The 18833-nt window shown below is 38.1% G+C and overlaps 1 protein-coding gene across 2 annotated transcripts in view; it reads right to left on the bottom strand.

Annotated features, from left to right (window-relative positions):
* Positions 1-15084, bottom strand: part of LOC106070379 (uncharacterized) — a 53756-nt gene extending 38672 nt beyond the window's left edge. The window contains exon 1 of one of the 2 annotated variants that reach the window (XM_056021456.1): positions 14950-15084. The gene's annotated coding sequence lies outside the window, so the exon portion shown is untranslated. Of the gene's footprint in view, positions 1-6720; positions 6862-14949 lie in introns of those variants that run through there. The other variant, XM_056021455.1, reaches the window with a different exon arrangement.
* Between the last annotated feature and the right edge of the window lie 3749 nt (positions 15085-18833).

Genomic DNA, 18833 nt, shown 5'->3' with positions numbered 1-18833 from the left:
CAGATAAGCTCATCACATAAACAGAGTGCAGATAAGTTCATCACATGAACAGAGTGCATCTCAAATGAGGAAGTACGTGACATGATTGAAATGTCGGTTGGTTGAGGAGCTCTCTGCACAAAAGAAAACCGAAGCTATGTCATGTCATTTGATTGTCAGTAAACACTTTCTTACAAGGTACAGTACCAGGAAAAATGAAAGAGTCAAACAATACAAAGGCGTTACAGACCTCAGAAGTTTTAAACTGGATAGGACTCGAAGGAAGGCAGAAAAAGAATCGAGGAAACTGCGACATGCGATATCACCACAGATTAAGGGGAAAAAAAAGGGTTTCAAATAAAGCCAACGAAAGGCTATCCATACATAGTCAGCATCATCCCTCGAATTGAACTCACATGGCAATAAGAATAAACTTTGGATTTGAGAAGAGAGTTGAAAGCAATAGATGAAGAAGATAAACTGAAGTTGGAGTTAGCTAAAGAAGCCAAGAATGTATTTGGCAGCCACACATCTAGTTATTAAGTACACAAATACTACTGTCTACTGTACATGCTAATGTTGACTTTTTTCTTGGGTAGGGACGAGAGGCGACATGTTTTCAATAAAACTTTTTTTTTATTTCACTTTTTAAGCCGATACTATTTAGGTTGCGATGAAAAAATTATGGTTATGATTTTAAAAAAATAGAATCTACAATTTTTTTTTAATATTAACTCTCTCCGTCTGTCTGGGAGGATTCTCTGACACGTAGTTCTCATACTTCCATTTCTCGGGTCAAATTGAAATTTTGTAAATATATATAACAGAAGTCAATACATGAATCAATACAAATATTAACCAATTAGTTAATCAATTAGTGGTAACTGATTTTGTTTCATGTAGATAAGGGGAGATAAACCTTATAGTAATAAGAGCAAAGTGGTATTGAACTCTCAGCCCCACATCCCTCATTCCAAATAAAGTGTCGCTTTCTACTCACATTTCTCTGGTCTCTTACATTGAATGGAAATAAACTAGATCTATAATGATTCCTATATAATTAAAGTTTTAACAGAGGACTAACAATTAATAGTCAGTATGTTAAATATTTGCACCAGAGGACTGGTGGCCACATTTTACAAGCAGAACAATTACAATACAGTACATAATGATGTCGAACGGCCAATAGTATAGTACCTAAGTAGACTATCCTGTTTTGTGACAATTATAATGCCTACAACATTAGAGGCGGAATATCCCGTTAGTATGTTGTGGTACGGTATATATAGTCTACCCTTACGGCTCACGACCCTGTCTATGACTCTCGCCCCGGTATATATAGTTTACCCTTACGGCTCACGACCCTGTCTATGACTCTCGCTCCGGTATATATAGTCTACCCTTACGGCTCACGACCCTGTCTATGACTCTCGCCCCGGTATATATAGTCTACCCTTACGGCTCACGACCCTGTCTATGACTCTCGCTCCGGTATATATAGTCTACCTTTACGGCTCTCAAGCCTGTCTATGACTCTCGCCCCGGTATATATAGTCTACCTTTAAGGCTCTCAAGCCTGTCTATGACTCTCGGCCCGGAATATATAGTCTACCTTTACGGCTCTCAAGCCTGTCTATGACTCTCGCCCCGGAATATATAGTCTACCTTTACGGCTCTCAAGCCTGTCTATGACTCTCGGCCCGGTATATATAGTCTACCTTTACGGCTCTCAAGCCTGTCTATGACTCTCGCCCCGGAATATATAGTCTACCTTTACGGCTCTCAAGCCTGTCTATGACTCTCGCCCCGGAATATATAGTCTACCTTTACGGCTCTCAAGCCTGTCTATGACTCTCGCCCCGGAATATATAGTCTACCCTTACTTGTCACGAGCCTATGACTCTCGCTCCGGTCCCCGCATATGACACTTTCCCCGGACCCTGCGTACTGCTAGGATCGCATTTTCTTTGAATGCATATGTTTTGGTCTAATGTGCCAGACTTTCCCCCCCCCCCCTCTCATTTCATTGATTTCTCTTAAACTCCTAAATATGCATACAGTTACAAACTACTTTTTTGAATATAATTTGTTGGCCTCCTTTAGTCGTAGAACGACTATGGTTCATCACAGTGCATACTTTATCATCTGGCTGTGGAGCCCTATTTTGGAGACACTCCCTTCCACAAATAGCGCAGGTTAAGGTGACTTTTGCTTCGGTGGTTGAGGAGCTGGCCATTTTTCGTATTGTACGTTTTTCTTCCTGAGCTGAGACCCATGTACTTTCACTGTCCATAGCTTTCTTGGATATAATAACCCTACAATAATGCTAGATTAATCTTAAAAAGGATTACTAAAATTTATTCGTTGATACATTTTTAAAAAATCATCATGGCGGGATTGGCGGCCTTTGCAGCTTTGTTCCAAATGTATACCTTGGCTTACTTTCTCCACAGTCCACGTGCTCCCCAAATAGTCTCATTGTATTTATTTTTAGCCATGACAATCAAGAAAACAAACTAACGTAGACTCTGAATGAGGCTAGCGATTTGAACTAGTCAGTTGTTACTTTGTGGTTGAGATTTTCAGAGGCGTAGCTAGGGTGGGGGAGTGAGGGGGAGAATTTGAAAATCTCCCTGGGTCCCCACTTGAGGGGGGCCCCCAAATGAGTGTTTTTTATATTAAATATTACGCAAAATACATGGCCCCGCCAAAGAGGTCATGTCTGCCCGGGCCCCCAAATGATGGCAAATTCCTAGCTACGCCACTGGATATTTTGTTGTTTTAGATAGAATCCACTCTATTTCATAGCGTGCAAATCTCAGCCAGTCACATTCCAAGTAAAATAACATCCAATAACAATCAATACTTAGTCGCATGCCGCAGAAGTCAGTGCTTTAAGATAAACAAAAGAATCGATAATCTGAGTTAATAAACCCTAATCATAGGATCACAGTCAGAAGGAAATGTGTGTGTGTAACACAGAAGTGATATGAAGCAGCAGGGCAATTTTTTTTTTACAAATTCACCACATTTTTTTTCTCATAAATCCAGGGCCAGCCTTACGAATACCTGAGACCAATTTAATGGATGCTTGCGAGGTCCCTGTTCTATTATTTTTACAATAACAAACTAATACTATTAATTAGACCATTGTATCAACCTTTATTTTACAACATCTATAAGAAGCAGCTCAAACGCAATAGGAGCCAGTGGGTTAATTAAAATGAAACTATGTTAACCCCTTGTGTCCTACATCGCTAAGAACCTGTGACAAGAGCCATAACTGATAGTGATAGGCTAAACGTAAATTGTGAGGCCCCTACCAGGCGCGGGCCAAATATGGCGCAAACGGCCAAATCGGCCTAAGGCCGGCCATCCTAATAACACACAATGTTCTCACAAATTCACTACATTTTTCTCACAAACAACAAACATTTTTCTTTGTTTAAAAACCCACATTTTTCTATGTTTAAAACCCCACATTTTTCTATTTAAAACACTACATATTTCTCAAAAATACACCAGATTTTTTTTCCACAAAACTTTTAGATATCTTAAATTGCAAATTCAAATAATTTGACATTCCAACAGTATTCCAATCGCTTAATACTATACAACAGATTTTTCGTTAAATATTTTTTCAAATACTCTTAGAATGTAAATTGTGCAGTACCTGCTGACATGCAGTGATCTTAATCTACCTGCTGAGTTCAAATATTGACTCCCTAGGGCGCCAGTTTTGTGTTTTTAAATCTACAAGCTTAGTGAAAGATTTCTAATAAATCACAATACATGATCACAATATCTCTAATTTAATTATATTTAGGAACTGCTTTTCCATCATCACTTCTCTCTCTCTCTCTCTCCTTCTCTCTCTCTCTCTCTTTCTCTCTCTCTCTCTCTCTTCCTTTAACGAAATAAATAAATATACTATTTCTGTTATTTTCGAATATATCTCGGTTACTTTTTCAAAGCCTAGCATAAAAACAATGTCCCCTGTAAAGATTTAAGAGTCCGATGAAGATACCCAAACAAATAACTATGCTCTAATGTAGCCTCGGTCTACCAATGTTTTGAGTCAAAGTGTAAGACAACTTGAGCTCACTAATTATTGACTTCTCCAGACACGATTCTGACCTGAGAGTCATTGATCCTATAATACTCGTCAACCTACTAAGACTTGTAACATGCCATACAATCACTGTTCCATACAAACAAACATTTTCTCCTATCATGCATTTGTTTTGGGTCAAGTCAACTCTTAAACAGGATGTCCCAAGAGAAGTTCACACTTTTTGTGTAAGCAGCGCGTCCCTAGAATCGCAGACACATGTGTGAAATCAAGTTATTGTACACACTACGTTATGTAATCCTTGGAACACTCTGACAAGGACGAAGCAATACAACTTTAGTGGGTCTTTTCTTAGTAACATAGGAAACTGATTTATTTAATGCAATTGTATTATATTTGACTAAGATACACACCATGGGCGTAGCCAGGATTTTTTTTCGGGGAGGGTTTGGGGAGGGTTTGGAAAAAAAAATATATGTGTGTGTGTGTACATAATTAATCTTTATTACATTCTGACCCTTTCGGAAGACGTTTATTGTTTATTGTAGACTCCCCGCCCTTGCTAGCAAGGGGGTCTGGGGGAGTTCGCAGTGCTCCCCCAGCGCGGGGCGAAGCCCCGCCGCCGAGCACTATTTCTGGTATTGAAAGCCGCGGGCACGCTGCCCTGCCTCATCGTGGCGCCCGCGTGGAAACGGCCATTTGAGGAAGTGGCTAGGCGAAATGGGTAGCAACACAGGACTCCCGTGGGGATGCCCATGGGTAGACGAGAGTCCACCCCTTTCACGGGCGGGGTTGTAACAAAGTCCCCACAAACACGTCACCAATCCATGCGCTGTTCCTCAAAGGGACCGTTACATAAATGGCGGATCCCGCACAGTTAGCTTGGTACATTGAAGGAAAATGGCAGAAGTCCCCGGTGCGTTCCCGGCCTTCGGCCGTGTCTCTAGTCCACGTGTCGGGGGTCGAACACATCGGTAAACAGCAATGCCTTACATAGGCATTGTCTAGGGTCTCTCCCAAACAGAACTGTGTGTTCACACAGGTTTGTTTTTTTTTACTGTTCGGCTGGACGACCAAACAGGTTTTTTTTCAAACTTAGAGCTCGAAGAGCCTTCGGCTCAGCTCTTAGACATCAACAAGGTATTGAAAGCCAACAAAATTCATATTCTGAGGTATCTACAGTGCATTATCTTGCTATTAAAAAGTTTTATTTCAAAAAACCTAATGTGCTATTCTTACTGACTTAGACTCTCTCGCGCCGTTCGGCGCATTTTCCGGCAAGCTGTTTCCGCAACTCTTATTTTGCGTAATTCATTTTGTGTGAGAACATGTCCCGCATAACCTCATGCGACGCTCTGTCACAACCTTACTAAGGATTCGACTCCCAGTTCGGCATATGATTTCTTTGATCCGATCTCTATGACTGACTCCTAAAATCTGTCTTAACCATCTTTGTTGAGACACATTTAATGATTTTCAATTTCGGCAGAAGACTATTCACACTTTATTAATGGAGCCCAAGCCACTGGTAGAAATTTGTAACCTATCTTGACTACACTCTTGGAATTACATGCCTGTATTTCGCTTTAGATTTTATATCGAAAAGGAAAGTTTTTTCGTCAAATCATCTGTTGAGGGATTTTGAACTAAGAAATCTCTGGAGTTTTTTTGTTTTGTTTTTAATTCAAAGCCCCATTTAGCTACGATCTTAGAATTTGGTGACTGTAGTTTGCTTTAAAATAATATTGAAGAGAGAGGTTTTCAACTCTAAACGCTCTGTAAGGGAATTTTAAACTCAAAACCATCTGGAGGGGTTTTAAACTTTAAAGAAAAAGCCATCTGGAGGAGGGGGATTTAAACTCAAAACCCCATTGGCTACGCTCATAGATTTTATAGTGTGTAATTTGCTTTTTTTTTATATTGAAGAGGTACTTTTTAGCTTCAAACCCCAACTGGAGGGGCTGGGGTTTAAACTCAAAACCCCTTTCGCTACGCTCATAGAATTTATAGTGTGTAATTTGCTTTTTTTTTTATATTGAAGATGGGGTTTATCGTAAATTTTGGAGGGGGGTTTAAAATCAAAATCTTCCTCAACTGTGCTGTTGGAATTTGGGGATTGTTGTTTGCATTTTTTTTTGTTTTGTTTTATAAAAGAGGGGGATTAAACTGCAAAAACCTCTGGTAGGGGGTTTATAATTCAAAACCCCCTGTAGGGGGTTTTAAACTCAAAGCCCCCTGGTAGAGGGATTTGTATCTCAAAACCCCCTGATAGAGGTTTTTTAAATCTCAAAACCCCCTGGTAGGGGGATTTAAACTCAAAACCCCCTGGTAGAGGGTTTTTAACTCAAAACTGCCTCGGCTCTGCTGTGGTAAGTGATGATTTAGTATTAAAATCTCAACTAAAATAAACAAAATGAAAGCAAAAATCAGTCACTTAATTCCGTCCCCCCCCCCGCGGGGGGGGGATTTCATTTCGGGGGGTGGTTGAACCCCAAGAACCCCCCCCCTGGCTACGCACACATATATTTATATATATTTATTTTTATTTATATTTATATATATAGAGAGAGAGATAGATAGATAGTTATGTAGATTGATTGATAGATCGATAGATATCGACGAAATATCAGTACAAACAAAATGTATAATGAAGTTAAAGTCTAACTTACTTTTTTTTACTTCTTGCATGACAGAACGGTTAGAATATATTATTTCATCTACAGTATAAACATTAACTGTTTGATAGTCTTTTAGCTATAGACATTATAAGACAGGATAGCTCTAGGGTCTTCACTGAAAGTTGAGATTTCTTTATAATTAAACTTTGGCTTAAGAGGACATAAAGAAAGGCATTGAGAAAAAACAAAAAAAAGAAACCGACTGGGAAAATCCAATAAAGAAGTCGCAGGTAAGTTTCTCAGTTTCATTATCCATTGAGATCGATACTTAGAAATGTCAAGATTTGTCTTAATTCAATGTAGACCTAGATCTAGATCTCTTTTACTATCAGGGATCGAAAATAATAGGAAATATTTTTTAAAAGAAAGTATACTAAACACTTTTTCCGATAGGTCTACACTCAGGGGCGGACTGGTTATATGGGCATTCGGGCAAATGCCGGGTGGGCCGGTACGGTATTGTTAAAGGTTTTATAAAACCTTATATATGGGCCTTCTAAGCGTTGTGTTTTTTTTTTTAATCTTTCACAGACTCTAGAGTGTAATACTCTATTTTAATCTAACACATTTTACGAAATAGTGTGATGGCCTTCATCCGAAGTGCTACTAGTAGATTCATCCTTTTAGGGCCTACACATTAAGTGATTAAAAAATATAAGGCTTATATTTCTATAAAGATTTAATGTTCACTGTATGCATGCATATCAATACATTATAAAACTTAACCTAATGACTTTGAGGACAGGTTAGCCTAGAATAGGTGCCCATCATATGATATACAAGTTATGGTCCGGATCGTATATAGAAAGAAGAGCCGGTAGGACTGTAAAATGCTGGCGTAGGGGCGTGTGCGGTTGATGTCTGTCTTGGGATGTTGCATGTTAAATAGTATGACACCATGGAGCATTGGACGACAGCCTTGACTGGACACTCACCAGGGCTTGTCATTGTTAAAAAGGGAAATATTTTACACGAACAAAACCATGGTTTGACAAAAGGGTCAGAGTCATTGAGCTAGAGATATGTATGCATTCGACTGACAGACTTGTTGATCACGGATCTGTTTAGATGTCATTCATAGGAACTGGAACACTGGCGGATCTGTTTAGATCTCATTCACAGGAACTGGAACACTGGCGGATCTGTTTAGATCTCATTCACAGGAACTGGAACACTGGCGGATCTGTTAGATCTCATTCACAGGAACTGGAACACTGGCGGATCTGTTTAGATCTCATTCACAGGAACTGGAACACTGGCGGATCTGTTTAGATCTCATTCACAGAAACTGGAACACTGGCGAATCTGTTAGATCTCATTCACAGGAACTGGAACACTGGCGGATCTGTTTAGATCTCATTCACAGAAACTGGAACACTGGCGAATCTGTTAGATCTCATTCACAGGAACTGGAACACTGGCGGATCTGTTAGATCTCATTCATAGGAACTGGAACACTGGCGGATCTGTTAGATCTCATGCATAGGAACTGGAACACTGGCGAATCTGTTAGATCTCATTCATAGGAACTGGAACACTGGCGGATCTGTTTAGATCTCATTCATAGGAACTGGAACACTGGCGAATCTGCTAGATCTCATTCATAGGAACTGGAACACTGGCGAATCTGTTTAGATCTCATTCATAGGAACTGGAACACTGGCGAATCTGCTAGATCTCATTCATAGGAACTGGAACACTGGCGAATCTGTTTAGATCTCATTCATAGGAACTGGAACACTGGCGAATCTGTTAGATCTCATTCATAGGAACTGGAACACTGGCGAATCTGTTAGATCTCATTCATAGGAACTGGAACACTGGCGAATCTGTTTAGATCTCATTCATAGGAACTGGAACACTGGCGAATCTGTTTAGATCTCATTCATAGGAACTGGAACACTGGCGGATTTGTTTAGATCTCATTCATAGGAACTGGAACACTGGCGGATTTGTTTAGATCTCATTCATAGGAACTGGAACACTGGCGGATCTGAGAAGAGGGGGGGGGTACAAATACACACTGTCAACTACTTGAACGAGAAACTGTTACTGAGTTATATTTAGTTCTACTAACCCCCCCCCCCTCCATCTCCCTAATCAGCGCGCCTGGCGATCTACAGGTAAGTAGGAAATAGACGTAACAGGGGTGGGGGGGTGCAACTGGTGTGAGCGTCAACCATAAGAAGGATAAGGAGAAAGTTTTTGCTGGCGTGAAATTGACCAGAGGGACCTTGTCTTTCTCTGCCAAGTCATTGGTTTTCCTGGCTTATTCATACATTAACCCATTCCATGCTCTAATAGCACTTAACGTGTACACTAGAAATAAAGTCCTACTTTGATTGTCGTGTCTGCACTAGAAATAAAGTCTTACTTTTAGTGTCGTGTCTGCACTAGAAATAAATTCTTACTTTTAGTGTCGTGTCTGCACTAGAAATAAATTCTTAATTTTAGTGTCGTGTCTGCACTAGAAATAAAGTCTTACTTTTAGTGTCTGTGTACATTAGAAATAAACTCCTAGTCTCCGTGTACCCAACGGTCAGGACCGATGGCCTGTGGGGGATTTTAAGACCTTCGTGCTAACATGTGACGTTGTATAATTGATGTTAGACATAGCAACTAGAAAAAAAAAATTTTAAAAAGATTTACATTAAGAAATTATTGGAGTCCAAGAGAAAACGCCTTGGTTAATGATGTCATTAAAATAGAGAATGGATATTTATTGAAGGGCAAGGACATTGCACCAAACATTTTATTGCTGTCAGCTTTTGTTTTTTTTTTAATGCTCGTTTTTTTTAACCAGATTAAAGCGGAAACAGAAATCATTTCATTACAAAAATGAATATGTCAAAGATTGCCAGGTGCAAGAAAGCGAGAAAGGCTGAAAAGAAAATGAATGGATGACGTTCAGGACGAGACCGAGAGATCGATAAAGTTTGGAACAGCGCTACGGTGTCAATTGTACAGTATTGGCTGTTAATTTTTTAGACCCATTAAAGAATAACGTCATTTGGAGCCTGAATTGTCAAGTTGGTTATGTCGTTTAGTGCAGTGTTTGCAAAGCACTTTTTAAAGAGACATGCAAACTGGTGTCAGAAGTTGGATCTCTTTCCGTTTAATTGTTGTTGTTTTTTTTGTAATGTTTTAATTGTTTCGGATGTTCTTTCGGAATAAATATAATTTATTTGATAATCAAAACCTCCCTCAGGACGACTGGGTGGGGCAGGGTATGAATCCGGGACCATCATGACTACAGAACGACAGTCCAGCGCGCATACCGCAGCGCACGACCAGGCAGCCATTAATACATGCTTCTATAAAATTGCTCGACGAAGTTCAATTGAAATAACTGAAACAAGAGTTTCAATGGCGAGGACTGAAATGCTTCAAAAGAAAAAAAAATACTTAATGCCTCCGCAAGCCCTTGTGGAGGAAGATGATCCGAACAGCTGCCTGTCCGAAGTACAACCAAGCATCGGGAAGACCTTGAGCGCCATGCGAGAATAGATGGCTACCACGGTGAACTAGACAGACGAACAAATGACTACCACACTGAACAAGACAGACAGAGATGGCTACCACACTGAACAAGACAGACAGAGATGGCTATCACACTGAACAAGACAGACAGAGATGGCTACCACACTGAACAAGACAGACAGATGGCTACCACACTGAACAAGACAGACAGAGATGGCTACCACACTGAACAAGACAGACAGATGGCTACCACACTGAACAAGACAGACAGATGGCTACCCGAACCATTACTCGACGAAGACTGCAGCTGTGCAGGCCGGTACAATGGAGACGCTGTTGATGGTGGCGCTGTCTGTTTGTCCAGGTCAACGAAATCTCGTGTCTTCACTAACTTTAAATTAAATCTGGTTACAATTTAGATTCTAATAAATCTGCATTTTGTTTTTAACTTTTTTTTTTCTAATTAATTAATTTAGTCTAAATATGAATGTTCGACTCTTGTAGAACTTTATCAGGTCTACATTGTTAGACGTTGCTATTGTTGAGACCAGGAATGTCAAATATTGCGTTCGCGGGTCGCATGCGGCCTGCGGCCACTTTGCATGCGGCCCGCTTGGCCTCCTCAAGAATTATCAAAATAATGTTAAATTATTAAACGTTTAACCGTCGCCACTAATTTTCAGGTAAAATATGTTTTTTCGAAAGTTTATTTCAAATTGAATTAGATGTGGTAATTTCGTTTATTTATTAACTTCGAATTATCTTATAAGTTATCTTATAAGTTTATTGTTGATTTGTTAACTTTTTAATTATTATTAATTGTTAGTAATCAAATCGTAAGCCACGAATTTTATTGTGTTCCCTACCGGTGGCGTCACTAGGGGGTTGCGGTCCGCACCGGGTGACACCCGTTAGGGGGGTGACACACAAGTAAAAAAAATGCAATTTGGGAATAACTGACCATTAAAAAAAATAAACGGCAGTGGATAATTATTGGAACATGTTATTCACAATTAATAAATAGATCTAGAGAAGCTCTAGACAAGATGAAGGAGATGTTACAATGTGTCTGTCGAATGATATATTTCAATATTTTAGGGGAAATTTCTTCTTGGCGTGTGCCAGTTTCACAAGATTTACGAAGGACATTGTCCAGGGCAAAAGGAAAAGTACACGAGTTGTCAAAAGAATGGTTCTGATGGGAACAATTTAGTTTCTTCTTTTTGTTGTCGACTATTTTCAACTAATTGTTTAGAAATGTCTGACTTAATTTCATGTGTGGTTGAAATAAAGTCCGAAAATTGGAATATTAAAAGACGTATGAAGAATTCATCTGGATTGGAAAACAAGGACATTCGACTACAAATACAATTGGGAAGGAAGTCGTTGCTATGATTGATGTAAAGAAGAAAAACAATGGAAGGAAATATTGCACGGACTGTGTCTATAAAAGCAGAAAATTTGACCTTATTAACAACGAGTCCTTGAATACACATTTTCCATGAGATGATGTATAAAACCCTTTGCTGAAAGTACAGTCTGTCATGTTACAAAGTTGATAAATGTTTTAGCGAAGACGTGCAAGATATTAGAGTCAGAATGAATGTTAGCACCTTTGTAGTTTGTTTGACAGCACACCTGACATAGTACACACTGATCAGATTCAGAAGTGACAAGATTTAAAGTGAGGAAAGAAAGCGAATGAGATCAACTTAATATCTCCAAAGTTCAGGGGTATGAAAATGCAGCTTCAGTGTCTGGAACTATGGAGAAGTACAGGAAATTATTCAGAATAGACAGAAAAATTATTTAATAGATGTGTATAACATTCACTTAATCACTTAATGTGTTCAACATTTCTATTTCCGAAAATGCTTTTTGCATAGCATTTTTTGGTACTATTGAAATTATTTTTTTTTGTTCTGAAATTATAGCCACTAGCGGCATAGCTTAAGACTATTTATTTTACCTATCTTTACTTTTGTATTTGGTAGTAAGATATTCTAGAATGCCAAATGAAAAACAACAATTGACAATGTGGTGACTAATTAAACCTTTTCTTTAACAAAAGCATAACACGTTAGCGAAAAGTGTTTTATAAAAAAAAAAGATTGTGATTTAGAAGAAAAAAAATTTAACACAGGAAGAAAATGTCAGGCAAGCAATCTCAACATGCCGGACTCACTATTTAAGAAGAGAAAAAGAGGTTCATTCTTATGTGCAATTGTGCATTGATCATTTTTAACGCTGAGCTTCAACTCCTACTGGAAGCAATCATTGATGAAGTAGACACATTTGGAGCAATCCAACGAAACATTCTTTAATTCAAAACAACCGACAAAGTATTGTAGATGTCAGTATCAAAACATTGGATTTTCCAAAAGGAAACATTCAAAAAGAAATACAATACCATGTCTGATAAGAAATCTAAAGGCAGTAAAAGTAATTATTGAAGAAAATAAAAAGTTGACAGTGCATGATTCATATGCTACTAAGACCTTAAGGGATATCTCTAAATCATGTAACTAAGCCTTCAACCGTTTCTTACCATCTGCATATACTGTACATCATGTAAAAAAGGATTTTAAATTAAACTTAATAACGTTGTGAGATCAAGGAACAGACGACACTTTCTCAACGGGCAATTTGATTAAAAATGAAATCGTTCAAGAAACTATGTTTAATAAAGTTAATGATAAGTTTTCAAATTTGAAATCCAGAAAAAAAAAACAGTGTAATTTACTTATGGTTGCATTGTTGCAAATTTGAACTATAGATTAATGGCAATGTCTGCTTGGGACCCTCAACTCAAGAAAACAAGATGAAGGAGATGTTACAATGGAAACTGCAACAGACACAAAATAGAGCAGTGAGATTCATTACAAACGAGTTTTCACATTTGACTAGAGTAACACCTTTAGTAAAATCACTAAATTTAGAAAGAATGGAATGGGTTGCCTGAGCTAGCCAGGAAAACCAATGACATGGCAGAATTTAAGTCATCGGTTAACATGCATGATCAGATGCATGACGCGTTGGACGTAATCGTCTTCTTTTTTGAAGTAATGTTTGTATTATAAAAGAATAAAGATGAGTCATGAGTGCAGAGTTTCAAATGGCTACACAAACCCTATGAACAATAGATAGAGTTTGAAACTGAATTTTAAAATTTAATAGGCACTCATTTTAAATTTGTTCAATAATCAAATAACATAAGTAATTATAAACTAATTGCATTACAGTTCAACAAAAAAAAACGAAAAAAAAACTGGATTTATAAAGGGGTGCGGGGGGGATGACACCCTAAGCTGACTTCACCGGGTGACACCCAGCCTAGTGACGCCACTGTTCCCTACTATACAAAAGTCTGCTGGCTCTCCTGTCATAAAGTATTGAAGAGATTTTGTGCACTGCGTGAGGAAATTGTATTGTTTCTGAACATGAAAGGTGAACCTGTTGAACATTTCCATATTGACGAATGGGTTCACGATTTGGTATTTGCAGCTGATCTCACTGAATTGAAACTTCAAGGTAAAGACAAAATTGTCTCAACTGTGTGTGATGATGTGAAGTGCTTTGAACTAAGCAAAGTTACGACTGTGGATAAGCCAAATATCAAGAAAAAACGTTGTTTTTATTCTCGGCGTGTCAAGAACTAAAAAGATTAAATACGGCTACAACATTTGGTAAATAAGTCTTACACTTGGAATCGTTATTAGATGCTTTCAATGACCGTTTTCGTGACTTCGTTACATACGAGCAAAAGTTTTTTGTTGTTTATATTTCCATTTTTATTTGCTCCTGAAAATGCTGCTGATAATGTACAACTAGAGCCATAGAATTGCAGTCAGATTCTTTGTTGAAAGCGAAGTATAGGGAAGTGGCTGTGCCAAAATTTTACAGCTATTTACATGAACGGTACGTTGAATTGCAGAAATTAACAAGTCAGAATTCTTGCTATGTTTGCAAGCACTTATCTCTGTTAGCAGTTCTTTTTATTTTTTTCAAAATGAAAGCTACAAAAAACACCTCACCATTCGAGATTATCTGATCAAAATTTGTCATCAGTGATGAAAGTGTCAGTGGCAAACAAACTTCAACCTGACATTAATAGACTTGTATCCCAGAAAAGATGTCAAGCATCGGGACAACGAAAATAATGCATAATCATAGAAATTTTTAATTAATAGAATGGAACTACAAATTTAGCTAACTAAGGGACTGGTATTCCATTAATTATTTTATTCTATTTTATTGTTTCTAATTTACATAAAACTAGTAGGCTATGTTTTCCAACTTGATTTTTGGCTGCGGCCCTTCAGATCGTAGTAAGTTTTTTAAGGAGTTTGACCATGCCTGGTTTAGACCCCCACGTAGCCTTTAAGATAATAAGAAAATAAATAAAACCAATGTTCTATGTTGTTTTCAAAGCTTTTAAACAAATAAAATTTAACCTTAATGGCAATATCTTTCACTAAACACAAATCAGAATACATATATATAACCTTTATGGACCTCAGATAGTATCACCTTCAAGGACAGAATAAATAATCTATATTTAGATAATCCCGAAAATACCTTAAGGGAGAACTCGCACGCTAGCATTGAGTTGTCGTTATTGACCAACAGAAATCTATAATATTGTGAATTAAACGTAGATGTAATATTTTAACAAATAGTTAATAAATAAATGGGAATAAATATTTAAAATGTATAGTTACATAAATGAAAGAAACTCACATTCAAATAGTTCTGTTAAATGTTGATAAGTTTGTATTTTTTTATTCTTCTTCGATATCAGAATGAAGTCTGAAGTTGTTATGAGTGATACGTCTCGATAGTATAGAAGCGCGGATTGGCGGAGTAATACATCTCTCGTCTCTCAGTGCTGTGGAATGTTGGAAGCATCGATCGATGGTCACGCACACTGCAATCTTGACTGAATAAGGTCTTCAAATAAGACAGAAAAAGACTTAGACTTGCAAATGTACTTGGTTTACACCAAATAAACTGCGGCTAGTAGACCTACTTTAACTATATTTATAAACTACACATCAAAGTCAGACATTAGAGTAAAGAAATACTCACAAACTAGTTAAGTTTCATGAATTTATTTTTTTTTATTCAGAGATCTAGACCAACTATTTTTTAATTGTAAATTCTAAATCCCACAAAAAAAAAATTATAATACATTAGACATTACAAAAACAAGTTAAAATTATTTTATAGACCCATAAACATAGATGTCTTGTTATTAAATAATTAATAATTACAAATAAAGCTATCAACTCCAACAAGCGGTTAGGCTTCTCTTTAAAGGGGGGGGGGCTACCTTTGCCCAATGCTGAACTGAATGAACCCACTAAATTTTAAAATACAATATTTAGGCTTATTATTAGTTAGAAATCAAAAGCGCCAACATGGTCTGACTTGTGGTTTTTCTCAGGTGCACACACTTGACCCGGGGGGGGGGCGCCTCCCACACACGCCTCACTTGTGACTTAAGGCGCCGAAATTTTTAGTTTTGTTTTGCAATGTGTTATTCGTTGTTATGCAATAGATTCGCAATTTTGAAGAAGGCCTCCACAACAAAGGTCATTCCCTTGGGCACACAGTAAGCTGCAGCTGTAGTAGTCGTGATACTGTGGTGTTACTGAAGTGTTACTGTGGTTTTACTGAGGTGTTACTGTGGTTTTACTGAGGTGTTACTGTGGTTTTACTGAGGTGTTACTGTGGTGTTACTGAGGTGTTAGTGTGGTGTTACTGAAGTGTTACTGTGGTTTTACTGAGGTGTTACTGTGGTGTTACTGAGGTGTTACTGTGGTTTTACTGAGGTGTTACTGTGGTGTTACTGAGGTGTTACTGTGGTTTTACTGAGGTGTTACTGTGGTGTTACTGAAGTGTTACTGTGGTTTTACTGAGGTGTTACTGTGGTGTTACTGAAGTGTTACTGTGGTTTTACTGAGGTGTTAGTGTGGTGTTACTGTGGTGCTACATTGGTGTTACTGTGGTGCTACATTGGTGTTACTGTTACTGTGGTGTTACTATTGTGCTACTATAGTGTTACTGTTGTGCTACTGTAGTGTTACTGTGGTGTTACTGTGGTGTTACTGTTGTGCTACTGTAGTGTTACTGTGGTGATACTGTGATGTTACTGTGGTGTTACTGTGGTGTTACTGTTGTGCTACTGTAGTGATACTGTGATGTTACTTTGGTGCTATTGTGGTGTTTCTGTGATGCTATTGTGGTGTTACTGTGATGTTACGGTGGTGATACTGTGATGTTACTGTGGTGCTATTGTGGTGTTACTGTGGCGCTACTGTGATGTTACTGTGGTGTTACTGTTGTGTTATTGTGGTGTTACTGTCTGTTGGTGACATGTTGTTACTAACAAGAATACTTTCACTACGTCTCAAAAGACCACACCCGACCTTTGACCCGCTGCTCTCCGACCTTTGACCCGCTGGTCTCTGGTCAAACTTCAGACGTATGATCCTACTGTGACCGCAGAGTGTCGGTTCCATTTCACTTCATGTTTTTATGTTCGCGTTGATGCGGTCATGATGTATGATTATGAACCCTATGTTCTTGGTTCAAAAGGAGTTGGCTCAACTGGTTTATTGGCGTGGAGAATACAAAGTTTCATTAGAATGTCTTAGCAGCTTTGTTGAAAAGTTTGATACCTTAACAAAATAGTCATCTGCATGTGTATGGTCTTTAGGTCTGGATCTTCTTAACAGACATCGATCTGCATTAAAAGTTATTACAAACTACAGATTCTAAATTTTTGTTTAGTTGTTTTTTATTCATTTTTCGGCTGTTCCAGAGAAGGGCCAAGTTTTTGTTGCTTTTTTACAAAATTTATATCAACTCTGTCTGTCTGGTAAAAAGTTTGTACAGAGAAAGAAATTTTACTTGACTTAAAAGTAGGTATAAGTTGAATTAGTTCCCTTTATTGTTTGTAGAAATAAAAGCTTGTAAATAACTATAAAACCTTTTTCATAAGCAGCTCCCTGGCACAGTGGTTAGCGTGTTGGATGAGGAGGCCTTAGCTCTCGAGTTCGAATTCAGGTCGCTCACTTTTTGTTCTATAAATACATTTAAATTTAAGCTTTGTTTTTATGGGGGGGTTTTTGCCAAGCACACACACTGTGGTCAGAAAGCAATCTAATCCATTTATTTTGAACTGGAATGGCGTCGCTTTTCTTTCTTCCTTTAAAATGGAAGCTAATAAAAATTTACTCTATATCACAGAAAAATTACAAAATGTTCTTTCGGTGATTCACTGCTTGTAAAACATTTTTCACTAATTAATATTGACTGACATCCAAATGAATGGCCGAGACTGGACACCTGGTCATTTTGTTGTGTCCAGACACAGAGCGTTGACAAGAAGACAATGGTGAAGGTCTTCAGAGTCACGAGATGAATTTGTTGCCGCGCTGTTCACCGCCACTGAACTTTTCTATTTCCAGAAAGTGAAGAACAGCGTGTCCATTTTGAAGTGAATATTCTTAAATATAAAAATGAATTGTTTCTTAAATTTAGTTCAGAAGTTACGACCCCACAGACAATTCAACAAATTTCTTTGGAGTCATCTCTCCAATGCAAGAATGTATCTTCTATTGCAGATGATATATCGGTTACATTGCTTCCTAGTTCTGCGTGTTCCTCTGAGTGTATGTGTTCCGTGTTTGTATGCATGCTAGAGTCAGCGTGTGCACTTGGGATGGAGGACATTGAATGTGGCTGCCTGGTCGTGCAGTTTGAACGCTGGACTGTCGTTCGGACTTATCGATGGTCCCGGGTTCAAACCCTGCCCGCTCCCATCCCCCACGGGCCTGCGAGAGGTTTGAACTAGGAAGTAAATTATCTTCAACTCTGAAGGAACATCCGAAACATGGAAAACATTTTAACAAAACAAACATACAATTACAAATAAAAGTGCCTGGTAATCATGGAGATAAGCGTCTCTAAATAGCAGAGTCTATAGTGTTTGTTTTGTTTTAAAGGTTTAAGATGTTCGTCAGAATTAAAGATGATTAAATCGTAACCCAAACGTCCCCAGGATGGCAGTGGGCAGGGTTTGAACTCGGAACAATCTCGAGGACAGCCCTGAGCACATTCAACGTGACTAGGCAGCCACGTAGTAGAATGTCGAAAGTTGGCTGAAAAAAAAATTTAATGTTTAATATTTTGAATGTCTGTTCGATGTTTTGGGGCTCGAATCCAGATTACATCTTCCTTATACGTAAAAGTGATCAAATCTCTTTTTTAGAAAGTACGTCATTAAAAACATTCAAAGGCTTGCTCCACCCTCCCTTACAACACTATTGGGTGCAAACATTGCAATCAGTAGACTCAAGCACACTCTTTATATTAAAGACGTTTTATCTATTTCATGATTTGATGATGACCTGAAAGAGAACACTTTTGTGGAATAGTTTGATTTCTTTAGACACTCAACTAATTGACTTTCCTGGGTAAAAAGTCTTCAACTTTCTTTAGTGTTAAAACCTTTCATTGAGTTTGACCAAGTGAAACTTTCATTTTGTGAAGATAATAAACAAACAAATGTTAATGGCTGTTTGTCTAGACTTAGATTTCTTGGTAATTGGACTCAT

The sequence above is a fragment of the Biomphalaria glabrata genome, chromosome 2 (assembly GCF_947242115.1).
Source record: "Biomphalaria glabrata chromosome 2, xgBioGlab47.1, whole genome shotgun sequence".
In the NCBI taxonomy this organism is placed as follows: Eukaryota; Metazoa; Mollusca; class Gastropoda; family Planorbidae; genus Biomphalaria; species Biomphalaria glabrata.
Note: the sequence above shows the minus strand (reverse complement) of the source record. Positions and strands in the feature narration are given on the sequence as shown.